Here is a 19,028-nt window from a genome sequence, read left to right on the forward strand (position 1 = left end):
TGTGTGTCGTCTGCATAGCAATGATAGGAGAGACAATGTGAGGATATGACAGAGCCAAGTGACTTGGTGTATAGCGAGAATAGAGAGGCCTAGAACAGAGCCCTGGGGGACACCAGTGGTGAGAGCACGTGGTGCGGAGAGAGATTCTCGCCACGCCCACCTGGTAGGAGCGACCTGTCAGGTAGGACGCAATCCAAGCGTGGGCCGCCGCCGGAGATGCCCAGCTCGGAGAGGGTGGAGAGGAGGATCTGATGGTTCACAGTATCAAAGGCAGCCGATAGGTCTAGAAGGAGAGAGCAGGAGAGAGAGTTAGCTTTAGCAGTGCGGAGCGCCTCCGTGACACAGAGAAGAGCAGTCTCAGTTGAATGACTAGTCTTGAAACCTGACTGATTTGGATCAAGAAGGTCATTCTGAGAGAGATAGCAGGAGAGCTGGCCAAGGAGCGCACGTTCAAGTAGTAGAGATAGAGATACTGAGGTGCAAAAGAGCAAAAATAAATAGCAATATGGGGATGAGTAGTTGGGTGGACTATTTACAGATGGCGCGTGTACAGGTGCAGTAATCGGTAAACTGCTCTGACAGCTGATGCTTAAATTTAGTGAGGGAGATATAAAGATGAAGTTTGAAGTTACATACACTTAGAAGGAGTTATTAAAACCTGTTTTCAACCACCACACAAATTTCTTGTTAGCAAACTATAGTTTGGTCAAGTCGGTTAGGACATCTACTTTGTGCATGACACAAGTCATTTTTCCAACAATTGTTTACAGACAGAATTTCACTTATAATTGTCACGGCCCTCCCTCTGCATTGCAGGGGCGGTTCTCTCCTGCAGGCAGAGGAGGGTCGCTAGTGATGGAGCACCTGGGCTCAGGAGAATAAAACTGCTTCACTAATCACTGCTCTCTCTCTCTCTCTCTCTGCTCCTCCAGGTATGATCCTGTTTTGTTTGTTCCTTTGTAGTTTTGCATAGTTTCACTCAGTCATATTCACACACACAGATTCACGCATCCATGCACTTTACATACACTTACATTATGATACTTCCACACCTCATTCCTTTTTCTTAGTTTAAAGTTAATAGTTTGGTTTATAATAAAAGAACACTTTTAATTGGCTCTACCTGTGTTCGTGTCCCTCATTTTTGTCACAGGCTATGAGCCGGCTTGTGACCTAATTCACTATCACAATTCCAGTGGGTCAGAAGTTTACAAAACGATAGTGACTGTGCTTTAAACAGCTTGGAAAATTCCAGGAAATGATTCATGGCTTTAGAAGCTTCTGATAGCCTAATTGACATAATTTGAGTCATTGGAGGTGTACCTGTGGATGTATTTCAAGGCACACCTTCAAATTCAGTGCCTCTTGCTTGACATCATGGGAAAATCAAAAGAAATCAGCCAGGACAGAAAAAAAATTGTACCCTCCACAAGTCCTGTCTCATCATTGGGAGCAATTTCCAAACGCCTGAAGGTAACGTTCATCTGTCAAACAACAATACGCAAGTATAAACACCATGGGACCACGCAGCCGCCATACCGCTCAGGAAGGAGACGCGTTCTGTCTCCTAGAGATGACGTACTTTGGTGCGAAAAGTGCAAATCAATCCCAGAAGGACCTGTGAGATGCTAGAGGAAAGAGGTACAAAATTATCTATATCCACAGTAAAATGAAAGGAGGCCTGCGAGCAAGGAGGCCTACATACCTGACTCAGTTACACCAGCTCTGTCAGGAGGAATGGGCCAAAATTCACCTAACTTATTGTGGGAAGCTTGTGGAAGGCTACCCGAAACGTTTGACCCAAGTTAAACAATTTAAAGGCAATGCTACCAAATACTAATCGAGTGTATGTAAACTTTTGACCCACTGGGAATGTGATGAAATAAATAAAAGCTGAAATAAATCATTCTCTCTACTGTTATTTTGACATTTCACATTCTTAAAATAAAGTGGTGATCTAACTGCACCTAAAACAGGGAATTTACTGGGATTAAATGTCAGGAATTGTGAAAAACTGAGTTTAAATGTATTTGGCTAAGGGTGTGTGTAAAACTTCAGACTTCAACTGTAAGTCTCCAGCTTCAGTGATTTTTGCAATCCGTTCCAGTCATTGGCAGCAGAGAACTGGAAGGAAATGCGGCCAAAGGAGGAGTTGGCTTTGGGGATGACCAGTGAAATATACCTGCTGGAGCGCATGATACGGGTGGGTGTTGCTATGGTGACCAGTGAGCTGAGATAAGGCGGGGTTTTACCTAGCAAAGACTTATAGATGACCTGGAGCCAGTGGGTTTGGCGACGAATACAGTATGAAGCGAGGGCCAGCCAACGAGAGCATACAGGTCACAGTGGTTGGTAATATATGGGGTTTTGGTGACAAAACGGATGGCACTGTGATAGACTACTTCCAATTAGCTGAGTAGAGTGTTGGAGGCTATTTTGTAAATGACATCGCTGAAGTCAAGCATCAGTAGGACAGTCAGTTTTACAAGGGTATGTTTAGCAGCATGAGTGAAGGAGGCTTTGTTGCGAAATGGGAAGCCGATTCTAGTAGATTTAATTTTGGATTGGAGATGCTTAATGTTAGTCTGGAAGGAGAGTTTACAGTCTAACCAGACACCTAGGTGTTTGTAGTTGTCCACATATTCTAAGTCAGAACCGTCCAGAGTAGTGATGCTAGTCGGGTGGGTGGGTGCGGGCAGCGATCGGGTTGGAGAGCATGCATTTAGTTTAACTTGCATTTAAGAGCAGTTGGAGGCCACAGGAGTGTTGTATGGCATTGAAGCTCGTCTGGAGATTTGTTAACTTCTTTGATATAGGGGGCAGCATTTTTACTTTTGGATGAATTGCGTGCCCATAGTGAACTGCCTCCTACTCTGTCCCAGATACTAATATATGCATATTATTATTACTATTGGATATAAAACACTCTGAAGTTTCTAAAACTGTTTGAATGATGTCTGTGAGTATAACAGAACTCATATGGCAGGCAAAGACCTGAGAAAAAATCCAAACAGGAAGTGAGAATTCTGAGACTGGTCGATGTTAAACTCATCGCCTATTCAATTCCCTGTAATATATGGATCTGTTTGCACTTCCTATGCCTTCCACTAGATGTCAACAGTCTGTAGAACGCTGAATGAAGCCTATACTGTGATGTGGGACCGGAAGGGAGGTGTTTGAGTCAGTGGTCTGGCAGATTGCCAGTTCTTGGTCACGCGCATTCCTCATATCGCCATACGTTCCATTACTTATAGAGACTGAAAAGAATTCTCCGGTTGGAACCTTATTGGATATAAATGATAACAACATCCTGAAGATTGATTCTCTACTAAGTTTGACCAGTTTATTCGACTTGTAATATAACTTTTTGAAGTTTTCGTCCGACGTTTTCCTGCATCTGCGCAAGCGTTTGGACACGTGTACTACACATGCTAGCAAAAGTAGCTAATTGGACATAAGTAATGGACATTATCGAACAAAACAACGATTTATTGTGGAACTAGGATTCCTGGCAGTGCATTCTGATGAAGATAATCAAAGGTAAGGGAATATTTATGAGGTAATTTCGTATTTCTGTTGACTCCAACATGGCGGAGAAATGTTGTTAAATCTGAGCGCCGTCTCAGATTATTGCATGGTGTGCTTTTTACGTAAAGTCTTTTTTAAATCTGACACAGCGGTTGCATTAAGAACAAGTGTATCTTTAATTCTGTGTAAAACATGTATCTTTCATCAAAGTTTATGATGAGTATTTCTGTTATTTGACGTGGCTCTCTGCAGTTACTCCGGATATTTTGGAGGCATTTCTGAACATGGCGCCAATGTAAACCGAGATTTGTGGATATAAATATGCACATTATCTAACAAAACATTAATGTATTGAGTAACATGATGTCCTATGAGTGTCATCTGATGAAGATCATCAAAGGTTAGTGATTAATTCTATCTCTATTTCTGCTTTTTGTGACTACTATCTTTTGCTGGGAAAATGGCTGTGTTTTTCTGTGGCTATGTACTTAGCTAACATAATTGTTTGGTGTGCTTTCCCTGTAAATCCTTTTTGAAATCAGACATCTTGGCTGGATTCACAACATGTGTAGCTTTAATTTGGTGTCCTTCATGTGTGATTTCATGAAAGATAGATTTTTATAGTAATATATTTGAATTAGAATTTTACACTTTTTCTGGATTTTGGCCAAGTGGGACGCTACCGTCCCACCTATCCCAGAGAAGTTAACAGTGTCCAAAGAAGGGCCAGAAGTATACAGAATGGTGTCGTCTGCGTAGATGTGGATCAGAGAATCACCAGCAGCAAGAGTGACATCATTGATATATACAGAGAAGAGAGTTGGCCCGAGAATTGAACCCTGTGGCACCCCCATAGAGACTGCCAGAGGTCCGGACAACAAGCCCTCCGATTTGACACGCTGAACTATATCTGAGAAGTAGTTGGTGAACCAGGCGAGGCAGTCATTTGAGAAACCATGGCTGTTGAGTTTGCCGATAAGAATGCGGTGATTGACAGAGTCGAAAGCCTTGGCCAGGTCGATGAAGATGGCTGTACAGTACTGTATTTTATGGATTGTGGTTATGATCATGTTTAGGACCTTGAGCCTGGCTGAGGTGCACCCATGACCAGCTCGGAAACCAGATTGCATAGCGGAGAAGGTACGGTGGGATTCGAAATGGTTGGTGATCTGTTTGTTAACTTGGCTTTCGAAGACTTTAGAAAGGCAGGGCAGGATAGATATAGGTCTGTAACCGTTTGTGCCTAGAGTGTCTCCCTTTGAAGAGGGGGATGACCGTGGCAGCTTTCCAATCTTTAAGGATCTCAGACAATACAAAAGAGGTTGAATAGGCTAGTTATAGGGGTTGCAACAATTGTGGCGGATAATTTTAGAAAGAGAGGGTCCAGATTGTCTAGCCCAGCTGATTTGTAGGGGTCCAGATTTTGCAGCTCTTTCAGAACATCAGGTATCTGAATTCGGGTGAAGGAGAAGCGGGGGGGCTTGTGCAAGTTGCTGCGGGGGTGCAGAGCTGTTGGTCGGGGCAAGGGTAGCCAGGTGGAAAGCATGGCCAGCCGTAGAAAAATGCTTATTGAAATTCTCGATTATCGTGGATTTATCAGTGGTGACAGTGTTTCCTAGTTTCAGAGCAATGGGCAGCTGGGAGGAGGTGCTCTTCTTCTCCATGGACTTTTACAGTGTCCCAAAACTTTTGGGAATTTGCGCTACAGGATACAAATTTCTGTTTGAAAAAGCTAGCTTTTGCTTTCCTGACTGACTGTGTAAATTGGTTCCTAACTTCCCTGAAAAGTTGCATATCGCGCTGGCTATTTGATGCTTATGCAGTACTCCAAAGGATTTTTTTGTGCTGGTCAAGGGCAGTCAAGTCTAGAGTGAACCAAGGCCTATATTTGTTCTTAGTTCGACATTTTTTGAATGGGTCATGCTTCTTTAATTTGTTTAGGAATGGACTTTTAAAGAATAAACAGGCTATGAGGGTGCCCGTGTTCACGGATTTAGGGTTGTAGCTGGTAGGTTCCTTGATAATTTGTGAGAGATTGAGGGCATCTATCTTAGATTGTAGGACGGCCGGGGTGTTAAGCATATCCCAGTTTTGGTCACCTATCAGTACGAACTCTAAAGATAAATGGGGGGCAATCAATTCACATATGGTGTCCAGGACACAGCTGGGAGCTGAGGGGGGTCTATAAACATGCGGCAACGGTGAGAGACTTATTTCTGGAAAGGTGGATTTTTAAAAGTAGAAGCTTGAACTGTTTGGGCACAGACCTGGATAGCATGACAGAACTCTGCAGTAGATTGCAACTCCGCCCCCTTTGGCAGTTCTATCTTGGCGGAAAATGTTGGGGATGGAAATTTCAGAATTTTTAGTGGCCTTCCTAAGCCAGGATTCAGAACCGGCTAGGACATCAGGGTTGGCGGAGTCTGCTAAAGCAGGGAATAAAAGAACACTTAGGGAGGAGGCTTCTAATGTTAACATGCATGAAACCAAGGCTTTTACAGTTACAGAAGTCAACAAATGATAGCACCTGGGGAATAGGTGTGGTATTGGGGGCTACAGGGCCTGGGTTAACCTCTACATAAGAACTGGTCGTCTAGTGCGTTCAGAACAGAGTAAAAGGAGCAGATTTCTGGGCGTGGAAAAATAGAATCAAGGCATAATGTACAGACAAGGGTATGGTAGGATGTGAATACAGTGGAGGTAAACCTAGGCATTGAGTGACGATGAGAGAGGTTTTGTCTCTAGAGCACCATTTAAGCCAGGTGAGGTCACCGCATGTGTGGGGGGTGGAACAAAAGGGCTAGATAAGGCATATTGAGCAGGGCTGGAGGCTCTACAGTGAAATAAGACAATAATCACTAACCAAAACAGCAAAAGACAAGGCATATTGACATTAGGGAGAGGCATGTGTAGCCGAGTGATCATAGGGTCCAGTGAGTAGCTAGGTGAGCTGGAGACACGGCGATTCAGACAGCTAGCGGGCCGGGGATAGCAGGCTAGCAGAGGGCCTCCGGGGGACATCGCAACGGAAGAGCCTGTTGAAACCCTCTCGGACGGTTACGTCGGCAGTCCATTCGTGATGGATGGGCGGGACAATTGGCAAAATATGTATTGTAGCCCAAGAATTGGCTGATGGACCTCTTCAGCTAGCCGGGAGATGGGCCTAGCTCAAGGCTAGCTCCAGGCTAACTGGTGCTTGCTTCGGGACAGAGACGTTAGCCAGGAGGACATAATGTACAGACAAGGGTACTGTAGGATGTGAGTACAGTGGAGGTAAACCTAGGCGTTGAGTGACGATGAGAGGTTTTGTCTCTGGAGGCACCAGTTAAGCCAGGTGAGGTCCACATGTGTGGGGAGTGGGACAAAAGAGCTATCTAAGGCAAGTTGAGCAGGACTGAGGGCTCTACAGTGAAATAAACAATAAGAACTAGCCGAGACAGCAGTAGACAAGGCATATTGACATTAGAGAGAGGCATAAAGCAATCACAGGTGTTGATCGGGAGAGCTAAGACAACAATAGGTAAATGGCGATGAATGGGCAGAGCGGGTCAGTTAGGTACATACAGAACCTGAGTTCGAGTCTGGGGCCGACAGATTAACAAAATGTGGTACCGTGTTATTGAAACAGTCCAGGGGGCATCAGCTGTGTAGCCGAGTGATCGTAGGGTTCAATGAGCAGCAATAGGTGAGTCAGGGAGCCGTTCGGTAGTCACTACTACACTAGGCGAGCGGGAGACACGTCATTCAGAAAGCTAGTGTGCCGGGGCTAGCAGATGGGTCTTCGGCAACATCGCAACGGAAAAGCCTGTTGTGATTACGTCGGCAGACCAGTCGTGATGGATCGGCGGGACTCCGTGTTGACAATAAAGGGTCTAGGCCTGTTGGCAAAAGAGGTATTGTAGCCCTAGAATTAGCTGGTATATGGGCCTAGCTCGAGGCTAGCTCAAGGCTAACTGGTGCTTGCTTCGGGACAGAGGCGTTAGTTAACAGTAGCCACTCGGTTGCAGCTAGCTAGCTGCGATGATCCGGTGTAATGATCCAGAGCGACAGGAATCCGGTGATGTGGTAGAGAGAAGCAGTCCGACATGCTCTGGGTTGATATCGCGCTGTGCACACTGGCAGGTATTGTCCGAGCTAAAGCTGGCTGGTGTCCGAGCTACAGATAAAGACCGCTAGCCATGGCTAACAAAGACTAATAGCTAGTAGCTAGTTAGCTGGCTAGCTCCTGATGGAGATTCCAGTTATAAGGAATAAAAATAGCAGATCTGTACCACATTGGGTGAGGCGGGTTGCAGGAAAGTATATTTAGTTCGTAGATAGAAAGTGAGATTAAAATATATACTAAAAAACTATACTGAACAAAAATATAAACAAAACATGCGACATGAGTTACAGTTCATATAAGGAAATCAGTCAATTGAAATAAATTCATTAGGCAAAAATCTATGGATTTCACATGACTGGGAATACAGATATGCGTATGTTGGTCACAGATACCTTAAAACAAAGGTAAGGGTGTGGATCAGAAAACCAGTCAGTATCTGGTGTGATCACCATTTGCCTCATGCAGCGCGACACATCTCCTTCACATAGAGTTAATCAGGCTGTTGATTGTGGCCTGCGGAATTTTGTCCCAATGCTCTTCAATGACTGTGCGAAGTTGCTGGATATTGTCGGGAACTGAAATGCGCTGTCATACACATCCATTCAGAGCATCCCAAACAGGCTCAATGGGTGACATGTCTGCTGAGTACACAGGTCATGGAAGAACTGGGCCAGCCTCCAGGAATTGTGTACCGATTCTTGCAACATGGGGCCGTGCATTATCAATGCTAAAACATGAGGTGATGGCAGCAGATGAATGGCACGACAATGGGCCTCAGGATCACGGTATCTCTGTGCATCGATAAAATGCAATTGTGTTTGTTGTCCATATTTTATATGAGCTCATGGAACATATTTTTGGTGAGTTTGAGTGTACAATAATAACAATCAATGTGGGTTACATTTTTACCATACCGGCATGGATGATAATGTGGGGAAATTATATTGATGGTTTATTTCATTGAGTGCCGAAATTGTAGTCCTTAACGTGTCCGTGCAGGGCAATAAATGAATTACTGAAGATTATATTTTGGAGTGCTGTCCATTTAATTTCCCATTTTCTATAGACATGCAGCCCAGCCAGAGGAATCACTAATTGTAATGTACAACCTAATCCCCTTTACGTTTGTCTGTACAAGTTAACTTCCTAATAAGCGTACCATTTTAGGATTTGAAACAATACAACATTACCATCTCAGTTGGGAAGTGAGTACTACTTAGACTAGAGGTTAAAGGAGCCCTGAGCATGTTTGATAATTTTTTGGAACAGACACAATGTGCCTCGGGGATCTTTCAGTAAATTACATTTTTGCACTGTGCATTTGGAATTTGTTATTCACATCAACACTTAATGTTGAAAGAAAAGCAGAAAGCTCTCTCTGAGGGAAAGGGAGCTTTTAAAGGAGTAGAGCTTGTTTATAATTTCTTCTTAAGCCGTGAGGTCTCCCCAACATTCTCTGAGGGACGTTGTAGGTGTTGAGGGTTTGTTAGTCTTTTTCTCACATTTAGAAGGGGTGACTTAACCTAGTCAGAACCCCCTCCGATAAGGATACCATCAAGGAGATGAATGCTTTGTCAAGGCAAGCGCTCCACATAATACAGTACATACCCTCTCAATCTGAAAGGCTTTGCTCTCCCGGGTTCTCAATTAATCCAATCTCTTCTCAGTCCTCTGGACTGTTTAGCTTTCATAAGGGATGGTGGGTCAGGTTTGAAGGCAAAGGAGATGGACAGGCATCACTTTCTAGCCGCCTGCGAGGGTACATTGATTTCCTATCATTCGGAGCTGAGTCGGAGTGAACATTTCATAATGAGGGATTACATACTGTATCTGTGACCATTGCTGTGTCAATGCAATATAGAGCTGGATGGAGGATGTGGGTGCTGGCGCGCTGTAAAATGTTTGTTGCACAAAATAATGGCCACTTTTAATCCCGAATTTAGACTTAAATTCAGTTTTGACATTTGCATGGTAAATCAAAGTGCTAGTGTGTTTTCTCGACATTTCCCCCAGTGGAGATTTCCCACTTGGATACTCTCATTTTCAAGTAGACCAATAACGTTGAGAGTTTTATGTTGAGAGGTACAGTATAGCCAGAGGTAGTTGTTGTAGTGAATCTTTTAGAGAGTGAAAGTATGACTACATATGTTGCAGCACTTTACTCTACACCTCAAACATTCATTTGGCTCGTTTAAAAGGTCTGCCATACGTGTACGTCTCAGGACAGTGATATCAGGGCTAGGCTCCATTGCACACAGTGGTGCTTGTTCTGCATGAACTGTGAGATAGATTTTCCTTGTTTTGTTTGTAGCCAACTGCTCAGCAAGGCTACAGCTGATACTTGAAACAACATACAAGGAGAGTACTTGCCTCATTCGAAATGGCAGTCTATTTCTCAAATGTGAGAAATACATTACCACTGGGATTACCAGTCTGCAAACTAGTTATATACAATGGTGCCAGAGGAGATGGCTGTCGTTTTATGGGCTCCTAACCAATTGTGCAATTGTGTGTGTTTTTTTGCGTTATTTGTAACTTCTTTTGTACATAAAATGTTTCTGCCACCATCTCTTATGACCGAGAAGAACTTCTAGATATCAGAACAGCGATTACTCATCTAGTACTGGATAAAGAGTTTTTCATTAACTAGTCGGACTTGAAGGATTTACTTCAGACACCGGACAAGACCCAAATCACTGTCTGTCATGTCTACTCGCGCTCCCCCTCTCCGGCGCTCGACTACGCCAGTTTACTTATTATTACGCACACCTGCCACCATCGTTACACGCACCTGCGCCTCCTGAGACTCACCTGGACTCCATCCCCTTTCTGATTACCTCCCCTATATCGGTCACTCCCTTTGGTTCTTTCCCCAGGCGTCATTGTTTCTGTTCCTATGTTTTATGTCTGTATGCTACTCGTGTTTCTTGTTTTGATCCATGTTCCGTTATTTATTACATTCACTCCCTGTACTTGCTTCCAGAGTTTTAGCGTACTAGTTACACCATAATTTGCATGACAAAGAGATGGAGATATGGGTTCCTGGGTCGGGGTGCCTTGTAAGAATCTGACGGTGAGTGGGTAACCCGCCTCTACCATCAATCCTATTAGCCATAATAAACTGGATGAGCTCCGATCAAGACTATCCTACCAACGGGACATTCAAAACTGTAATATCTTATGTTTCACTGAGTCGTGGCTGAATGACAACGTGGATAACATACAGCTTGCTGGGTTTTCCGTGCATCAGCAAGATAGAACAGCTGCCTCCAGTAAGACAAGGGGTGGCGGTTTGTGTCTATTTGTCAATAACAGCTGGTGCGCGATGTCTAATATTAATGAAGTCTCAAGGTTTTGCTCGCCTGAGGTAGAGTATCTCATAATAAGCTGTAGACCACACTATTTACCAAGAAAGTTTTCATCTATATTTTTCGTAGCTGTCTATTTACCACCACAAACCAATGCTGGCACTAAGACCGCACTCAACGAGCTGTATAAGGCCATAAGCAAACAATAAAATGTTCATCCAGAGGCGGCGCTCCTAGTGGCCGGGCACTTTAATGCAGGGAAACTTAAATACGTTTTACCTCATTTCTACCAGCATGTCACATGTGCAACCAGAGGAAGAAAAACTGTAGACCACCTTTACTCCACACACAGAGATGCGTACAAAGCTCTCCCTCGCCCTCCATTTGGTATATTTGACAATAACTCTATCCTCCTGCTTCCAGCAAAAACTAAAGTAGGATGTACCAGTGACTCGCTCAATACGGAAGTGGTCAGATCACGCAGATGCTAAGCTACAGGACTGTTTTGCTAGCACAGACTGGAATATGTTCTGGGATTCTTCCGATGGCATTGAGGAGTACATCACATCAGTCATCAGGCTTCATCAATAAGTGCATCAATGACGTCAACCCCACAGTGACTGTACATACATACCCCAACCAGAAGCCATGGTTTACATGCAACATCTGCACTGAGCTAAAGGGTAGAGCTGTCACTTTCAAGGAGCGCAACTCTAACCAGGACGCTAATAAGAAATCCCGCTATGCCCTCCGACGAACCATCAAACACTGAAGCATGCATGAGAGCACCAGCTGTTCCGGACGACTGTGTGATCACGCTCGCCGTAGTCGATGTAAGTAAGACCTTTAAACAGGGCCAGAATGATTACCAGGACGTGTACTCCGAGCATGCAATAACCAACTGGCAAGTGTCTTCACTGACATTTTCAACCTGTCCCTGACCGAGTCTGTAATACCAACATGTTTCAAGCAGACCACCATAGTCCCTGTGCCCAAGACCAACAAGGTAACCTGCCTGAATGACTACCGACCCGTAGCACTCATGTCTGTAGTCATGAGGTGCTGGTCATGGCTCACTCCAATTTGCATACCACCCCAACAGATCCACAGATGACGGAATCTCTATTGCACTCCACACTACTCTTTCCCACCTGGACAAAAGGAACACCTATGTGAGAATGCTATTCATTGACTACAGCTCAGCATTTAACACCATAGTGCCCTCTAAGCTCATCACCAAGCTAAGGACCCTGGGACTAAACACCACCCTCTGCAACTGGATCCTGGACTTCCTGACGGGCCGCCCCCCAGGTGGTAGGAGTAGGTAAAAACACATTGGCCACGCTGATCCTCAACACGCGAGCCCCTGAGGGGTGCGTGCCCAGTCCCCTCCTGTACTCCCTGTTCGCCCATGACTGCATGGCCAAGCACGACTCCAACACCATCATTAAGTTTGCCAATGACACAACAGTGATGGGACTGATCACCGACAATGATGAGACAGCCTACAGGGAGGAGGTCAGAGACCTGGCAGTGTGGTGCCAGGATAACAACCTCTCTCTCAACGTGATCAAGACAAAGGATTTGATCTTGGACTACAGGAAAAGGAGGGTCGAGCACAGCCCCCTTCTCATCGATGGGGCTGTTGTGGAGCAGGTTGAGAGCTTCAAGTTCCTTGGTGTCCACATCACCAACGAACTGTCATGGTCCAAACACACCAAGACAGTTGTGAAGAGGGCACGACAATGCACAACAATCCCTCAAGAGTATGGAAAGATTTGGCATGGGTCCTCAAATCCTCAAAGTTATACAGCTGCACCATCGAAGCATCCTGACTGGTTGCATCCCCGCCTGGTATGGCAACTGCTTGGCCTCCGACCGCAAGGCACTACAGAGAGTAGTGCGTACAGCCCAGTACATCACTGGGGCCAAGCTTCCTGCCATCCAGGACCCCTATACCAGGCGGTGTCAGAGGAAGGCCCAAAAATTGTCAAAGACTCCAGACACCCTAGTCATAGACTGATCTCTCTGCTACCGGACGGCAAGCAGTACCGGAGCGCCAAGTCTAGGTCCAAAAGGCTTAACAGCTTCTACTCCTGAACAGCTAACCAAATGGCTACCCGGACTATTTGCATTACACTGCTGCTACTTTCTGTTTATTATCTATGCATAGTCAGTTTACTTCTACCTACATGTACATATGCCCCCGCACATTGGTTTTGTACCGGTACCCCCTGTAGTCTCGTTAGTGTTATTATATTTGTTGCTCTTTAATTATTTTTCTATTTTCTTATTTTTTTCATTTTTATTTATTTACTGTCTTCAGTTTATTTAGTAAATACTTTCACTTATTTTTTCTTAACTGCATTGCTGGTTAAGGACTTGTAAGTAAGCATGACAAATAACATTTGATTTGATTTGATATACTTTCCCCCTGTGTGACCATTATTGTTAAAGGGAACACTTTCTAAGGATGGAGACATTTCTCCTAATTTTCTATCTCACAAAATGGAAAAGGGATATTTCACAGTTGCACTCAAAAAGAACATTGTTTAAATGCACTAAATGCACATGGTGGGCATTCACACATGCAGTGACTCGTTATCCTCTCGCAACAACAGATGGTGTGTTTCATGCCTACTGTGTGGGAAGGTTAGGTTACAGTGCTGTAGATGCCTAGTTCTGTCTTTAAATCTAATTTGGGACACACACACACACACACACACACACACACACACACACACACACACACACACACACACACATCACACACGAAGAAAGAGGAGGGGGAAAGAATTAATCAAGGAGTAGGTGTTGATAAAAACACTACATTTGTACTGCAACAGGAAGCACATTGAAGTTTGGCCCCATCGTGCAGCCCCAGCACAACCTGTGAGGTGCTAGACTCTCCTTGCCTCCTTGCTACTTTAAGGCGACAATGTCCCCATCCCATCTTGTCTTATGACAAGCAGAATATAAAACATAAGATCTCCCTGTCATATCTCAGCATTTCATATTTTCTGTATGGGGCTTCTCTCACGCTACTCCCTTTGTTTTGATGGCACCTCAGGTTTCAACCATAAATGCCCGTTTTATGAGAGATGAGTAGAGACTCAGAAAAATAGCATAAAGATCAAGTTCCCCTGGCAGTATCAGATGCTAGATTGATAAAATCTTTGTGCAGCAGGGCCCCTCACTGTCGCTGGGCTTCTTACAGGTTGAGCGGGGAACATTCATCACTGATTTCCAGACACTCCTGCTGGCCAAAAATAATCAGATGGCACCTGAATCAACAGCTCTGTATTTTCAGATCCATAACTCATCATCTGCTGAATGGGTGTGTGTGTCAGTGTGTGTGTGAGAGACTTTGATGTCCTCATATGAATCTATTCATGTAATAACTGTTTAGAAATCTGTTTAGAAATAGAGACATTGGGTTGTTTTAACAAATGTACAGTATATTACAGCCTCATCTTGGTCCGTGTCTGTTCCGGACGACTGTGTGATCCCGCTCTCTGTAGCCGACGTGAAGTGGCTTCTCAACAGCTTTTACCCCCAAGCCATAAGACTCCTGAACAAGTAATCAAATGGCTACCCAGACTATTTGCATTGTGTGCACCCCCCCCCCAGCCCCTCTTTTTACACTGCTGCTACTCTCTGTTTATCATATATGCATAGTCACTTTAACCATACCTACATGTACATACTACCTCAATTAGCCCGACTAACCGGCGCCTGTATATAGCCTCGCTACTGTTATAGCCTCACTACTGTATATAGCCTCGCTAATGTTATTATTCACTGTCTTTTTACTGTTGTTTGTTTATTTCCTTACTTATCTATTGTTCACCTAATGCCTATTTGTTTACTTAAAAGTTGCACTGTTGGTTAGGGCCAGTAAGTAATCATTTCACTGTGAGGCACACGTGACTAATACACTTTGATTTGATCTGACCAAGGACAGAGTTCACTGGCTGTGTCCATACTGATGGTGTGTTTCACCCCTGGGAAATTCATAATAAACTAAATTAGAAGGCACAACCATGTGAGGGCAAAGGTCAAAAAGAGAACTGCTGTACTGGACATCCTTGGTGGTAAAGCAAACAGCCTGGCCCTGTTGTTAAAAGTCTAAAGTGAAATTGAAACCAATTACCCTATACAAGCTATTGGTTTTTCTAATAATTTGGTGGAGGTTTTTCTCTTCTCTATCCCTCTTGCTCACACGCTTCCCTTCACCCATCTCATATTGAGGCATTTTTTCACAGAATCTTCGTGTGTGCCATCTCAAACTCTTTGAAGTTATCACAGACATTAACACTCAGAAAACCAAGTAATTTGCCCTTTGTGTTGTAACTTTAATGGGTTTCAGAGTTAATGTTTACAGTTAATTCATTGAGCTGTATCTAAAGATATTTTCTTTAGTTATTTACGTATGTAATTGTATTAGAATTCGTGTGTTGGAGATTGAGAGAACTACATACATATCTTTGTTGTATTGGTTAGTATTGGATTACGCTTTTGACTGCAAGTTCCAGAATGCCTTGCGACAGGTAGTAGAGAGAGAACGCGCCAGTTATGTACAGGTGATTATCCTGACTTTCGCTAGCAACTTTATTTTATTGTTTTGTAGAATCTAAAGTTGTTAAATGTAACGTGAACAAGTAGTATTACTAAAATAAGCTTTCATTTGAAACCCGACGTCCCGAGTCATTACTTTGAAGATAGTTATTCTATACTTTGTTTTCATATCACTGTGTCTTTGGTATGCTTGAAATATTCTTCATCTTAGCATTTAATGATGTCACGAAACCGGTCACTCTGCGGCTTGTTTGACAATTTGACAAATGTTTAACTTCTGAACCACATAGAAAGATTATTCCAGAGTTGTATCCAGATTTGTAATTTTTTTTCTTCTCATAAACTCGATGTCCAGTGTACATGTTTCATTGTACTTCTACACACTACAGCTATCAGCTGTTGGTCCCTACTGCCCTAAAAGGAAATACACTACCAGTCAAAAGTTTTAGAACACCGACTCATTCAAGGGTTTTTCAATCATTTCTACATTGTATAATAATAGTGAAGACATCAAAACTATGAAATAACACATGGAATCATGTAGTAACCAAAAAAGTGTAACAAATAAAAATATATTTTAGATTCTTCAAAGTAGCCACCCTTTGCCTTGACAGTTGATGGCATTCTCTCAAACAGCTTCACCTGGAATGCTTTTCCAACAGCATTGAAGGAGTTCCCACATATGCTTGGCTGCTTTTGCCTATGCCATGGTAGTTACCTTCAGCAGCGTAAATGTCACTGGTGTAGAGAGGAGTAGGCAGGAGACAGGTTAAGAACTACTGAATTTATTTAAGCACCATTACTAAAATGGTGCTTGAACCCAAAGCGGGACGAAACCCAAAAGCTGTTGTGCTTGAAATATATCTTCATAAACAAAAAGGCACAGGGCGAACCCAAAGTGCTAAATATAAAGTACTCAGGAAATAGTAGTAGAGATTCCTCTCAGGAAAACAAGTAACATTTACAAAGACAAATGGCAGAGGGAGTGTATATACAGTGATAGAGTGGGGATTGGAACCAGGTGTGTGTAATGATGACGAGACAAGTCCGGGGTTGATGAGTGAAGGGCGTTTGCCAGCAGTAGGTTCGGCAGCAGCTAGAAGGCCGGCGACGCCGAACGTCTGAGCTGGACAGGAGGGGGAGCCAAAGCGAAGGCTGGTGTGACAGTAAACATGTTTGTTCGTTCATTTTATCTTTGACTAATGTTAGCTAAAGTAAGCAATATAATTGTCGATATAGCTAACTCACTCTCTGTTTGTGTGTTGGTAGTAATGATGAATGTGTATAAATCGTCTATGGCTGGTTAGTTGGTTCTCAACTGCCTTGCAATCTTGCTGCCAATTTAGTGACGCTAGCTAGCTAGGTAACAGCAAGCTGACAATATTGAAATGTCCATGTTAGGTGTGCTAAGCTAGCCAGTCTAGTAGGGATCAATACAATTAGTGGGATGGTTCAATTGTGTATTGTTGTGTATTTTGTTGTAGGTGGTATAGAATCTGATTCCACCAGCATGTGCTTCCAACCCCTAGCTCTGCACAAGTTTATGGTAAGTTGGCAAACATATTCACAAGCTGATGGCTAAAATAGCTCAATTTACAGTAAGTATGGCATAAACATGAATTATGTAGTGTTTGTTTGGAATTGTCTTACAGGTGGTTAGAGGTGACCTCAGAGTACCTTCCAGATCATGTAATCAATTTAGTCTACCCCATTTCTCTTTTTACCCTTTCTCTTTGTAAAACTCTGGTTATCTGGAGTCCTTCCACAGTGCCCTGCTCAAAAATACCCCAAAGCAGCTGCATTTTGTTCACACGAGCATGAGGGAGGGGACACACCTTGCGGCTATGGAGCACAACAATATTGTGGGACAGAAACCAGCAAGGGACACTGAATGGTATACAATCAAGACTACAACAATAATGACACAACCACCTCATTCTTCTCTCTGCAGATTCTCAAAACAGAATACAGACATGCCTACAAAAATCCCCTGCCAAGGGCTACAATTGACAAAAATGATCTGTAAAAGTCAATGGGCTGGGTTGTGCTTAGAGGGTTGTGCTTAGACAGTAAATGTATGGTGTACGAGAGCGATTGAGAGGTGTCATTTCTTCGCAGTCTCCCCTACACAACAATACATACTGTGTAAGAACTGACGTCTGAAGACTTTTCAGACCTTCTGCAGCCACCAGCCCATTCACTTCGTTGACTGATCTTTCCTCTCAAAAGCTTTACCAACAAAGGCGTGTTGCCCTACGTCCCGTCCACAAAAAACGTAAAATGCTAACACCACAACCATTTCCAGTACCAGCCAATCTTCTGTAAGAGGTTCAAACAGCTGGTGGTTAAGAAGGTCTACGAGCCCTACACCACTTCCAGCAGAGTCTTATCCAGCTGGCCATACACTGCAGATAGGACAAGACCATTTGCCACAAGCAAAGAGTCTCAGCTTTCCCAGCCCGCCATGGCAAACACCATTGCCAGTGTACAGAAACCGGATAAAGGACAGTGTGGCTCAGCACAAGAACACATAGAACCACCGTTAAATAAATATGGATATTTTCTATCAATCTTTGAAATTTGTCTCCCTTTATGGATTCACAGAAGATATTTATTTAAGCTGTACAGGCCTCTGTAGCGTCAAACAGATGTTAGACATTCAGATACAGTGCATTCGGAAAGTATTCAGACCCTTTGTCACACCCTGGCCTTAGTTATCTTTGTTTTCATTATTATTTTAGTTAGGTCAGGGTGTGACATGGGGAAGTATGTGTTTTGGGTTGTCTAGGGGTTTGTAGGTTTAATGGGGAAATGTCTTGTCTAGGTGTTTGTATGTCGATGGCTGCCTGGATTTGTGGCTAATGGCAATAGTCGCCGCCATCTCTCTGTTTACTTAGCAGGCCCAGATTTTCCGCATTGTCTGTTGCTCTCGGTGTGAGAGCGTTCGATGATCTTCTTTTGATCGGTTGTCTGTGTCTGTCTGCTTTTCTGCTTGAGCGGTTTTTCTGTGAAAAGGAAACCCGACAGTTCTGCATTTGCTAGACTGACAAATTTAACTTCCCCCGCCATAGTGACTCTTACCAGCCCTTATTAACTTTTTTCCTACGGCAGAGGTAGGGGTCTGACATTATGGCGCGATAGACCGCTATGGGAAAGCGCTTTGGACGCGAGCGGGGTATGATGGGGTAAACCTGCCCCGGCCGACACGGGATTTTGGAACGTGACTAAAAACTTTTTGAGGTCGGGCGATATCCATTTACGCTCTTATAATTGTTTTCTTCTCTCTTCTCGCATCTGGGTTGGTCCAAGCATCAATGACCGTGCAGTGGTGGAGTTCCGCTTAGATTCCTATGAAGAAGGGTCGGACTTTGGACGGCCGGACCAGGGTAACATTGGGTGTACGTTCGGGCCAACCCGGCCTATACTGAACAGCTAACTCGCCTAGTCTCTATCCGTAGTTCGAAAGGCATTCTGACACCAATGTAATGACCCGGCTGGGTCATAAAGGG

Source organism: Salvelinus sp. IW2-2015, linkage group LG20, assembly GCF_002910315.2.
Source record: "Salvelinus sp. IW2-2015 linkage group LG20, ASM291031v2, whole genome shotgun sequence".
Classification (NCBI taxonomy): domain Eukaryota; kingdom Metazoa; phylum Chordata; class Actinopteri; order Salmoniformes; family Salmonidae; genus Salvelinus; species Salvelinus sp. IW2-2015.